The following is an 11,718-nucleotide window of genomic DNA, read 5'->3' as shown; positions in this document are numbered from 1 at the left end:
TATTGCCCCAGAAATATGTTATGATAGTGTCAGGGTTGGGGCCCTGATTTCACTACCTTACAAAGTACATAGCAAACAATATACTAATATATAAGAAAGGAGCAGTAACAAAAGTGGAAATAAATAGAAGATTGAAAAGAGAAAACTTAAAATGAAGTTATTGATATACTTCCAAACTGGCGTCATACTTAAAATTATACACATAACAAAAGTATTAAATGTCTCAGTTGTGGCGTTCTAGAACTTTTAACCATGGTCCCCAATTGTCATCGAATTCTATATGTGAAAAGTTTTTATAATATATGTATTTTTCTATTTGTAACTTATCTTTAATAAAATTGTTGATACCAGTTTCAGTTAGTGTACTCTTTTGTAATTTTGATTTGTATATGTAATATTTTACATTAACAATTAACCAGTTTACAAATGTATGTTTACTATTTATAATTCCAAATAAAACTGTGTTCCTATTCAACTGGGTATAATCACCTTTTTGTAATAACCATTTTTCTATAATACTCCAGATTTCAACGACTTTAGGACAGTCATAAAATAGATGCTGCAGTGTTTCTGTTCATGTGAACAAAAGTTACATACTAGTATACTAGAATGAATCAGTTTTATTTTATGTAAAAATGTATTTGTTGGTATAATTCTATGTAAATATGGTATTGAAACCACAACAGCGTTGGGTCTTTTAAAGAGCAAAATGGTAAACTATAATATTTCGCCCATAATGAAGAGGTAAAATCACATCCTTCCGCTGAATATTTCATTTGTGATGTAGGAACTATAGATGATTTATTTAGTAGTTTGTAAAAAGATTTTACTTCCCAATTGGTCTTTTAGAAAGAATTTAATTTTTGATGGAAATATTGGATTTTTGCCTAAATTGAATGTTTGGTTATTTGTATTTATTTTATCACGCATAAAGGATTTGACAGCCGTTAATAACGAGGTATATTTTAAAATATTACTCGCAAGGATAAAACTGTTTTGAATGGTAAATGGTAAATTAATAAAATTGGTATTGTTATATTGAATTAATAGAAATATATTTTGAAATATTTGTTTTTATTCTGAAAACATGTTTGTTTTTAAAGTGTTTTGTTTGTTTAACGACACCAAAATAGAGCACATCGGCAATTGGATGTCAAACATTTAGTAGTCATCAGCGAAAACCCGCTACATAGTTTATAATGTAGCAAGAGATCTTTTATATGAACTTTCCCACAGACAGGAAAGCACACACCATGACCTCTGTCCAGTTGTGGTGCACTGGTTGGAACAAAAAAAAATCAGCTGAATGGATCCACCGAGGTAGTTAACTATTTGAAATAAAGAATTTCAGTTTGATGAGTGATGACAGGATACTATTAACGAGTGTCATACAAAAACGTAAAGGGACACATTTAACCGGAGTTTTTATCCATTGGTTGCATCCGGTACCGGGCTGTGAACCCTGTACCTACCAGTCTGTAGTCCGATGGCTTAACCACTGCGCCACCGAGACTGGTTGCTAGCAACAATCAGTTTATTCAACTTACATGGCCTCTTTAATTAATTACAAACATCACAGACTTTATATTGAGCTTGAATTTAAACAGAATCGAGAACCAGTTAAATAGTTCTTGAACGTTGGTGCTGTTCGTTGTCGCTGAACGCATCCCTATTTTACGTGGATGACAAGAACTGTATATTTTGTTGCTGTGTGTAATTTTGAATAAGAATAAGGCACACAATATTAAACTTTATTGTTGACAGTTATATTGGTTTGCACATTTTATATAACGAATAACCCGTTAGTTACTTCGTTTAGCACTTTAAAAATAGTGTATGTAATTGTGTACTTTATAATATGCCAAAGGTGTAAACGAATTGGTTAATATCACTTCAAAAAGAAATCAATCAAGCCAAATATTATGTTTATTATAATTGACATATCTTTAAGGGAAGTTATAAATTACATATTATTCACGCTTCATTGGTGTATACCTATTATACACAAACGCACGAACACACACACACACACACACACACACACACACACACACACGTTGACATTAAAAAAAATATTATCCAGCTAAGTATATTTAGTATACATCTTTGGAGTAAAAACAAACATGTAACTGAATTTGATGATATGAAATGTTTACTGTTTCATTGAATCAAAACTTCTTTTACACTAAATTGCGGTTGTATTGTTTTCTGTTTGTTTTGTTTTATTTTGTGTTTGTTTGTTTGTGTAGATTCCTATATTTGTGACACAAAAAAACCCAAACAACCGCCACAAACATTGAACACAGAGACAAAGACATCGTCTTGTTATAAAAATGCAGGTCTAATTGGTAGTAACATGCGACACTGATTATTTGTACTATTATCTATTCCCACTAAGTTAATATACTTTTATGTAGTATCAAGCACGGCGGAGCAGGGGGTAGGGGCTGGCGGTCTACTCAATCAATCCCCCCCATGTCTACATTTCATATGCGGTGTACACTTGAGGTTGAAACCAGTACAGGGTAAAATATGTTTTTCTTAAATGGACTGCGATTTTTTTTTAGCTAAAATGAAGGTTACTAACAAAAATACTCTTTAAATCATAAATACCATGTGACACCTTATTGTGTTGCAGGTAGATTAAAACTATTATGAGGTGATATACTTTTTATGTCGGTTGGCCCATTGGGCTATTTCTTTCCAGCCAGTGTTCCACAAATGGTGTGACAAAGGCCGTGGTATGTACTATCCTATATGTAGGATGTTGTTTGTATGAAAGGTCCCTAGCTGCTAATCGAAAAGAATAGCTCATGGCGTGATGGCTGCGAGTTTTCTCTTTCATCATTTGCGAAGCCATATAATCCCCATTAGAATGTGTTGCGTGCGTCGTTAAATAAAACAGTTTCTTCTTTCCTACAGTCAGGTCTCGCTTGCTTTCCTTGGACAGTGGAGTCACAAGATATGAATATGAATATTATGTAATCAGTAGCTCATTGTACTCCCAGCCGTATCGCTTGTTACAGCTACCTAATCCGTCGGGCAACTCCATGGTTTATACAAAGTAGGTTACCAGCACGCCTGTGACGAAGACAGACATTTGAAAAGGGGTGTGTGAACGGTAATTGGGCTAAACCGTAAATGTCGACAGTACATGAGAAATATACTGATGGAAAGAAATAAGGGAACACATCAAATTGTAGACCAAATTTAATTCACAACTAGCGTAGTAATGTCTGTATTTCATACCAAGTTGTAATGTGGGATTGTATGTCTGTAGTGTTGAATATGCTGTCTATATTTTCCCGGTCTGTATATTGATGTATATTGTAATGTTGTTGTGAACCCCACAAAAAATGTATGTGTGTGTGTGTGGGGGGGGGGGGGGGGGGGACACCCGTCGACAACATATAATATGTCTCTATATGTTATTTAAATGCACAAACACAAGACTATAAAAGAATACTGGATAAATAAGTTACATAAGAATTAAACTATTTTAAGCCAAGACCAAAACATTGTGAATTTTGAACGTTAGGATACTGCGACATTTGTAAGTCCTAATTCCGCGACCTAAATCTAGATGATTAAAGGGACATTCCCGAGTTTGCTGCAATGTTTAAGATTTTATCGACTATCAGAGACTTTCTAACGATTGTAATTACATATCAAATATATTTTTCAGCATAAAATATTAGTGGCTGCATATTAAACGTGTTTCTGGTCGTTTTAGGTTAAATTTCATTTTATTTCCGAAATTATTTTTCGTACGTACGAAATTATTTGAAGACAAAATTCAGTTTGGGCTTCTTACAAATATTAAGACGACCAGAAACACATTGAATATACAGACACTGGTATTCTAAACAAGAAAATATATTTAATATGTAAGTTTAATCGTAGAAATATTTTATTAGTCGGAAACATCTTACAATGCAGCAGACTCAGGAATGTCCCTTTAAGGGGTCATGCTTTTCAAGGACCATCAGCATAAAATCTTATTTGTATTAGGTTTAAATAACGTTTATTTGTAAAACATGGGAACAATAACTTTTCAAATTGCAAAGGTAATGTCGCCATTCTGCATTAAAATAAATTCAACTATGCTAACAATGTCCAACGTCAGTTACAATTACATACAAGGTTTTTTGGTCATTTCTCTTTCGTTTTCTTTTGTTTAGTTATTTCTTGTTTGTGTTTCGTTTTTTATAGTTGTTTCTTCATTTTTGCGGTTTTTATTTTTTGTGGTGTGTTTTGTGTGTTTTTTAGTTGTTTTTGTTGTTGTTTTGTATGAGCGGTTTTTTTGGGGGGGGGGTTCTCTTTGGGTTTGTTTTATTGGGGGGGGGGGGTGATGGTGTATGGTTGGTTTTGGGGTTGTTTTGTTAACTTGTTCTGTTGGATATTTACCTACGGGTTTACTACAGTTTCTTATTTTATTTTCTCTAAATTTTAAACCAGAATTTGTATTTATACTTTAACTCAAATTAAAATCCACAATAAGTGGCACCCACACTTGGAAGGTAATATTGTGAAACTATACGACGTCGTGTAAACTGCAATTGACAAACGGTTGACAGCCAAAATTGGCTAAATTCAAAATCATTGTTGGTGATTGGGAGTTTCTACTCTGCCTAAACCAAATGTAGTTTAAAATTGTTCTGTTTAGAATTATTTTACATTTGGACTATGCTCGTGTTTACAACCAGTTTACGAATCTTAGCTTTTTCCCTATTTGATGTCAGGTGTCTTTATATACGCAATAAAATAATAAAAAAATGAAATGAAATGAATTAATTAAAAAAGAAAGAAAGAAAAAAAAAAAAACCCCACACCAGCAGATTTCATAAATAGGTGATTCTCTCAAACTTCCGAAACATAAGTATTACAAATTAAACACATGACCTTCATTTTGTCGTATATTTAAAGTTGTTTTGTGTTTGTTAAGATTTGATTTGATAATCAATCAGGGTCCATTGTTTTCGAAGCTATCTTAGCTCTACGATATCTAACAACCGTCGTCGGTTATGACATTGCAAAGTCGAATGGGCATTTAACAAAAATAGTGGTTGATTCTAACACAGCGTAATTTACGAATGTTAAAGGGACACACCCTAGTTACGGCTAGTTGTTAACCATTACGGCGTTGTTTTTCGTTATTAAACCCATTTTTTCACAAATAAAATTGGACTTTACTTACCGTTTATTATTTAGAATATACATTTCCATTCACCTGAAGTGTTTTTTGGTAATCCTGGTAATCCTGGTTTTTGTAATACCACAAAATGCATTTTTCATATTTCTTAAAAACGAACGCATGTTTGAGAAAAAAACGTTGAGCAGACAAGGTGTAATCTATTTTTAGACGGGATATTTCCATTTCAATGTCACAGACGTTGGTATACCACGTGACCGTTATCATTTATGTTCGGTTTGTTTTCTCGTGCACGGTTCGCGCAATCAACATCCGATTTGTTGTTGTTCATTTGTGAGATTTTTCTTCACAATTCGTGAACATTTTCAGTAACAATAAAGTTCAGACAAGTAAGTGTCTCAATACAAAACGTTACAAACCCTTAAAACCAATAATTTTGCTAAGTCTTACGATATCTGGAGAGGGGATACAACCAGGACAGAACAGTTGGAACATGTCCAGGAGAGGTGAAAAGAACGCACCTCAAGTCTGTGCGCACTCTGTGAAATTTGTCGTGACGTAGGCATTGTTGTGCTTCGAGCGACATCTACCGGTGACATCAGAATACTAACTTTCAAAATTATTTCAAGCAATTGGGACATGGGGATTCCCATTGTATTTATCGATATAAAACCTGCTTTTTCACTCCATTTGATAAAAACGTGATCTAAGTGTGTTACAGGTTTGTAGATTAACCAAATTATAATTTATTTTCGCTGGATGGAACTAGGGTGTGCGGCTTTAATGAAGTAAAAGAAGTCTCAAGTTGGTGTTGTAGTTTCTTGTATTTTACTTTCCAAACATGAAACATTATTAACAAATTAACAACATGGTGATACAGATAATATACAAGTCAGAGCTCTTGGGTGAATGACGCACAGGTCTCCCGATAGAGTTGACATTGTTACTGAGACCTCAAGGGTCGGTGAATTACACACAGGTCTCCCGATAGAGTTGTCATTGTTACTGAGACCTCAAGGGTCTCCCCCCTAGGTCTCACCTCCTCTCTCTGTCTCTGGGTATCTATATTTCTCTGTCTCTTTCTGGGTTTTTTTTTTTTTTATAGGACTCGTCACACAGCGTAAATTTTCTTAGCTTTGTTTTACCGGAATGTAAATGAAGTAACAGAAGTCTCAAGTTGGTAAAGCAGTTTCTTGTATTTTACTTTCCAAACATGAAACATTATTAACAAATTACCAACATGGTGATACAGATAAAATATATAAGTCAGAGCTCTTGGGTGAATGACACACAGGTCTCCCGATAGAGTTGACATTGCGACTGAGACCTCAAGGGTCTCCCCTTTGGTCCAGCCTTCCCGGTCTATGTCTCTGGGTGTCTATATTTTTCTGTCTTTTTCTGGGGTTTTCTTTTATAAGACTCGTCTAAAATGGTTACGTCTTACTGTTCCTTGGGTATTTATTTCGCGTCAATAGGATTTCCCTAGGCACGTAGCCAGAGTAAGACCTCTTTGTGAATTGTGTCACATGATAAATTATACTAGTTAACTGCCGACATAAGTAATACTTAATTGTTGGCAGACCGGGTATTAGCTGGATGCATCAATTAAAAGTCCGCAGTGTCTTGATTGCGGTGATTTAGTTTCAAACTAATTGTCTCATTGCTAGCCTCTAAGTAACGAAAGTTTAAGTTATTGTATAATCGACAGGTGACACCCTAACAAGTACATTTGAATATAGTTGTAAATCTTCCACTGTGATCATTCCATGAAACTCTATCTAGTACCTCGTCTGTAGGAGGACAGCCACTCCCGAGGAGATCCTTTACTGTACAATACATCCTTCCTGCACAGCTCAAAGGAGGACTGCCACTCCCAGACTAGTTTACTAAATCAAAACTAGAAAAATTCGACAGAGCTAACTGGAATAAATAGAGCTGATTTGACAGGCACTGGTGGATCAGTCAAAGCAGTGATCATATCAGGTGTTCGCGAAAGTTGAGCATATCCTGCCCTGTCAAATCGGTGACTTCATCTAAACGGATGAAAAAATTTACAAGATTTTCTCCTAAGAGATAAAGAAGTATGCACAAGTTCAAAATATGGAATAGCATCAGCCATCATTTTATAATAAGCCGAAAGCAATTTTAGAAATATACAAGGGGAGTGCTAGAGGTGACTCGAGCTGGCTACCTGTCAGCTTGCGTCTAAAGGCGACATCACACGATACGAGTGTCTCGTACGTGAACAGCCACAATTTTGACAAGACAAACATTACGATTACTTAGGTTGCTATGCAGTCGGCTATTCCCATACGAGGCACCTCGCTTTGAGAAAATAATTATCAATTTGATACATGCAGAAAACAAATTAAGTGTTTTGTAAAAAAAAACAATTAGTAGATATAGCCTCCAAATATCTACCATAAAACGTTTTAATTCCCTTAGGAGTCCATGGACATCATAACCATAATGGAAAAAATAAATATTTGTTTGTTGTTTGAAATTTGCATATAATGAGCATGCCTAAGGCGTCTTAGAAATGGTGATATGTAGACAACAAAAGCTGGAGCAGAAGGATTAATGTTCAACAAAAAGGAACAATCGACTACTGAAAAGTTGAAGTCATCCCTTTTATGACACAGCTTAGTTTGGAGGTCAGTGTCGCTTTGTATCTCTATGCACAGGTCGAGTTATATATATATATATATATATATATATATATATATATATATATATATATATATATATATATATATAATAATAACTAATGTAAATGGACATGCCTGAGTTTGCTGCAATTTTAAAGATGTTATCGACTAACAGAGACGTTTTAATGATTGTAATTACACATCAAATATATGTTTCTGCATAAAATATTAATGGCTGTATATTAAACGTGTTTCTGATCGTTCTAATATTTGTACTAGATTAAATTTCATTTTATTTCCTAAAATATATTTTGTTTTCGTACGCACGAAATTATTTGAAGACAAAATCCAGTTTGGGCTTCTTACAAATATTTTATTAGTCAGAAACATCTTACAATGCAGCAAACTCAGGAATGTCCCTTTAATACCTTCTTTTACTCTCGTGGGTAAACCAATGGAAGGTAATCTGTAACCCTGATATTATTTAATGATGTAAAAAAAGAAGTTTATTTTGTTTAACGACACCACTAGAGCACACTGATTTATTAATCATCGGCTATTGGATGTCAGACATTTGGTAATTTCGACATTAAGTCTTAGAGAGGAAACCCGCTACATTTTTCCATTAGTAGCAAGGGATCTTTTATATGCACCATCCCACAGATAGGATAGCACATAACACAGCCTTTGATATACCAGTCGTGGTGCACTGGCTGGAACGACAAATAGCCCAATGGGCCCACCGACGAGGATCGATCCCAAACAGACCGCACATCAAGCGAGCGCTTTATCACTGGGCTACGGCCCGCTCCTGAATGATATAAAATCTAGGGGAAAGTAAAGTTAAAAGTTCAAACCAGATTCCTTTGTTTTGATTTAACCAAATTACTTAGAGAAATTCTGATTCATAGAGAAACAAATCGACTAGTAGTGGAGCACAGTCGGTGCCCATGAAGATTTCTAGTTCCTGTAACCATGTAACTTTTGTGACTCCTCCCCCCCCCCCCCCCCCCCCGAACACGTGCCTGAAAATGTGCAGACGTGTCGTTAAACAATTATTTCTTTTCCATTTCTTTTGGTTATTCTCTGCTGCTGTCATCATTCATGTTTTATTAGTCACATTCGTTAATTCTCCAATCCTGTTTTTTAATCAGGGCAATTGATTCAAACGTTTAGAGTCAACACGAGTTGCAGCAGGATCAATCCCATCATTTTGCTCAAAGTAATGATCTGAAAGTTTTTCACCACAGAGAGCAGCAAATTTGTCTTGGCCTCATTCTGTGCTCGGTCTGTTAAAAACCTGGCTCTAAATTGTCAAGCTATAAATCAAAACACCACTGACTTGTCAGACCCATCATTCCACTAACAAAACAACGCAATTTGAATATCCTCCCCATCTGTAAAACCCATGGCTTTAAAAAATCTGTATACTAAAGGAATTCCGTCGCCCGCTAACGACCCTGGTCGGGTTGATTGTACTCCCTTTCACATGCCAACACCCTCCCTCCCCCTCCAACCTTTTCCTGTCTTGGACTGAGGAGCCAGCGAAAGTCGACACCTGCGCCCATGGAAGGCGTGTTCTACAACAGCTTGTTTTGAATGTGCACGTTAAAACCTATGGCCTGACCTGACCTGACTCCCTCATACAAAACATCGTATATCGTATCTATGTCACACAGAATATGAAAGATGGGTCATGGACAAAGATGGGTCATGTACAAAGATGGGTCATGGACAAAAAGATCCTGATTTATGATTGCTCAGTTTGTAATTATAACAATAGGGGTTTTTTTCTTCTAAAAATCTAAATAAAACAAAAAAGCAATCGTTATAATTACAGTGAGTTTCAAATATATAAACAATTAATTTGCTTTTGTCTTTACAGTTTGTATCACGTAATTACGTATTTTCTGTGTGAAATAGATACCAAATATATGTAATCTGAACGACAAAACCGTATTCTCATATCAAAATCGTATCTCTGCACAAAGCAGTCGAAAGGAAGTTAGGCAAAGTCGCAAAGTCGTGATTGCATCCATGATCTACAAACAGATGCTCGTCTTAGGATCACTGTCATTCTCCTAGGAGATCTGTAACAGAATGTATCATCCCTCCAGTACCGTCCGTACGAGGACTGCCACTAAACCCAAACTTGCACAGGATTAAAGGGACATTCCTGAGTTTGCTGCAATTTTAACGATTGTAATTACATATCAAATATATTTTTCTGCATAAAATATTAGTGGCTGCATATTAAACGTGTTTCTGATCGTTCTAATATTTGTTCTAGGTTAAATTTCATTTTATTTCCTAAAATATAATTTTTTCGTACGTACGAAATTATTTAAAGGCAAAATTCAGTTTACAAATATTAAGACGACCAGAAACACATTGAATATACAGACAATATATTTAATATGTAAGTCTAATCGTAGAAATATTTTATTAGTCGGAAACATCTTACAATGCAGCAAACTCAGGAATGTCCCTTCAATCTCAGTGCAATACATACAGTTGTGATTGCGATGTTATGTAAACGTACAATGCAATGTTTTGTTAATTTGACCGTGGCATCCCCCCCCCCCCCAATATTCGTCCCACCCTCTCCTAAAACATTACACTTCGTCAGAATAATAACAATGCTAGCTATGTCATTGCTATATATGCCAAGTCACCTTCAATATTCTGTGTGACACTCATTTTTAATTTTAGATTGATTTTTAAAAAAAGAAAACCCACCAAATTAATGTTTCTTACAGTGTAAAATAAAAATACACAGAAAACTGTACAATGTTAATGTAAGATATATCGTTATATAGCCTAAATAGGTTTATTAGACACACGAAAACCAAAACCTTCTAAACTTGTATTTTGTTTAAGGTCTCATTACACAGATCTGCCATTGAAATCCATGTTAAATTGCCCCTTCAAATAAGAATTTTTTTCTAATTTTTTAGGAATTTATCGATATATAAAAGTCATAAATGGTATAAAATCGCGTAGCGTAGCGAGTGACTTTTATATATCGATAAATTCCTAAAACATGAGAAACAATTCTTATAATTACAAACAGTACAAGAAGTGTACCTTAAAACACTCAAAAATAATTTCTTTCGTTCTTACCGTCAACCATGTTCTGTAAATAAGCGTAGGAATACATGTATACATACTATTGGAAATTGTCCGCTAAAAATAAAAATAAGTATTGAATCAACAAAAACAGTGTATATATCTTTATTATAATTTCTTTTTAAAAAATGAAACAATTTCATGTGCAGATTTGTCTTGTTTTTTTCTATCGCAAAGAGACCTTGAAATTTACTTTTGTTTACGTGTAATGACTGTTGGTGTTGTGCGGTTATTTCGATCTTGGTCTTCCGTGATGACGTATTTTTATGAGGTTTATGGAAGGATAACACTTGGTTTTTTAGTGACGTCAGCCAATCAGAATACAGTAAATCGTATAAATTCGGAAAATTTGTAATTATATGAAGATAGTCAACAGAACGGGTCACCATTGCGAACATACATTATATAAGCATTTATTTCCACTCCAAAATTGAGAACATTTCCGTCTCAGTTGTTTACTATATGACCGGATCTGGCTGTAGTACCGGTCTTAAGAGGTCATTCTGGAACCCATTCACAACTGCCGTCTCTTCCGCTATACACCCATGTCCCAAAAAGTCAATGCACAATATTACAAAATAACATAGGCAAAATCTAGCCAGAAGGCTTACCATTGAAAAATACTAATTGTTTTAATTTACCCCCAGTTACTAGAAGTGAACCATTATAAATTATTGTTATCTCTTATAGTTCAATGTATGCCATCATACCCCAAAATATGAGGGAAATGTTGATTACATTCACATAATTATTATTTTAAATGTTGTTACTGGAAGCAGGTTAGCACAT

This window comes from Gigantopelta aegis, chromosome 6 (genome assembly GCF_016097555.1).
Source record: "Gigantopelta aegis isolate Gae_Host chromosome 6, Gae_host_genome, whole genome shotgun sequence".
NCBI classification, from domain to species: domain Eukaryota; kingdom Metazoa; phylum Mollusca; class Gastropoda; order Neomphalida; family Peltospiridae; genus Gigantopelta; species Gigantopelta aegis.
The sequence above is the reverse complement of the archived record's forward strand: the minus strand, read 5'-3'. Positions refer to the sequence as shown.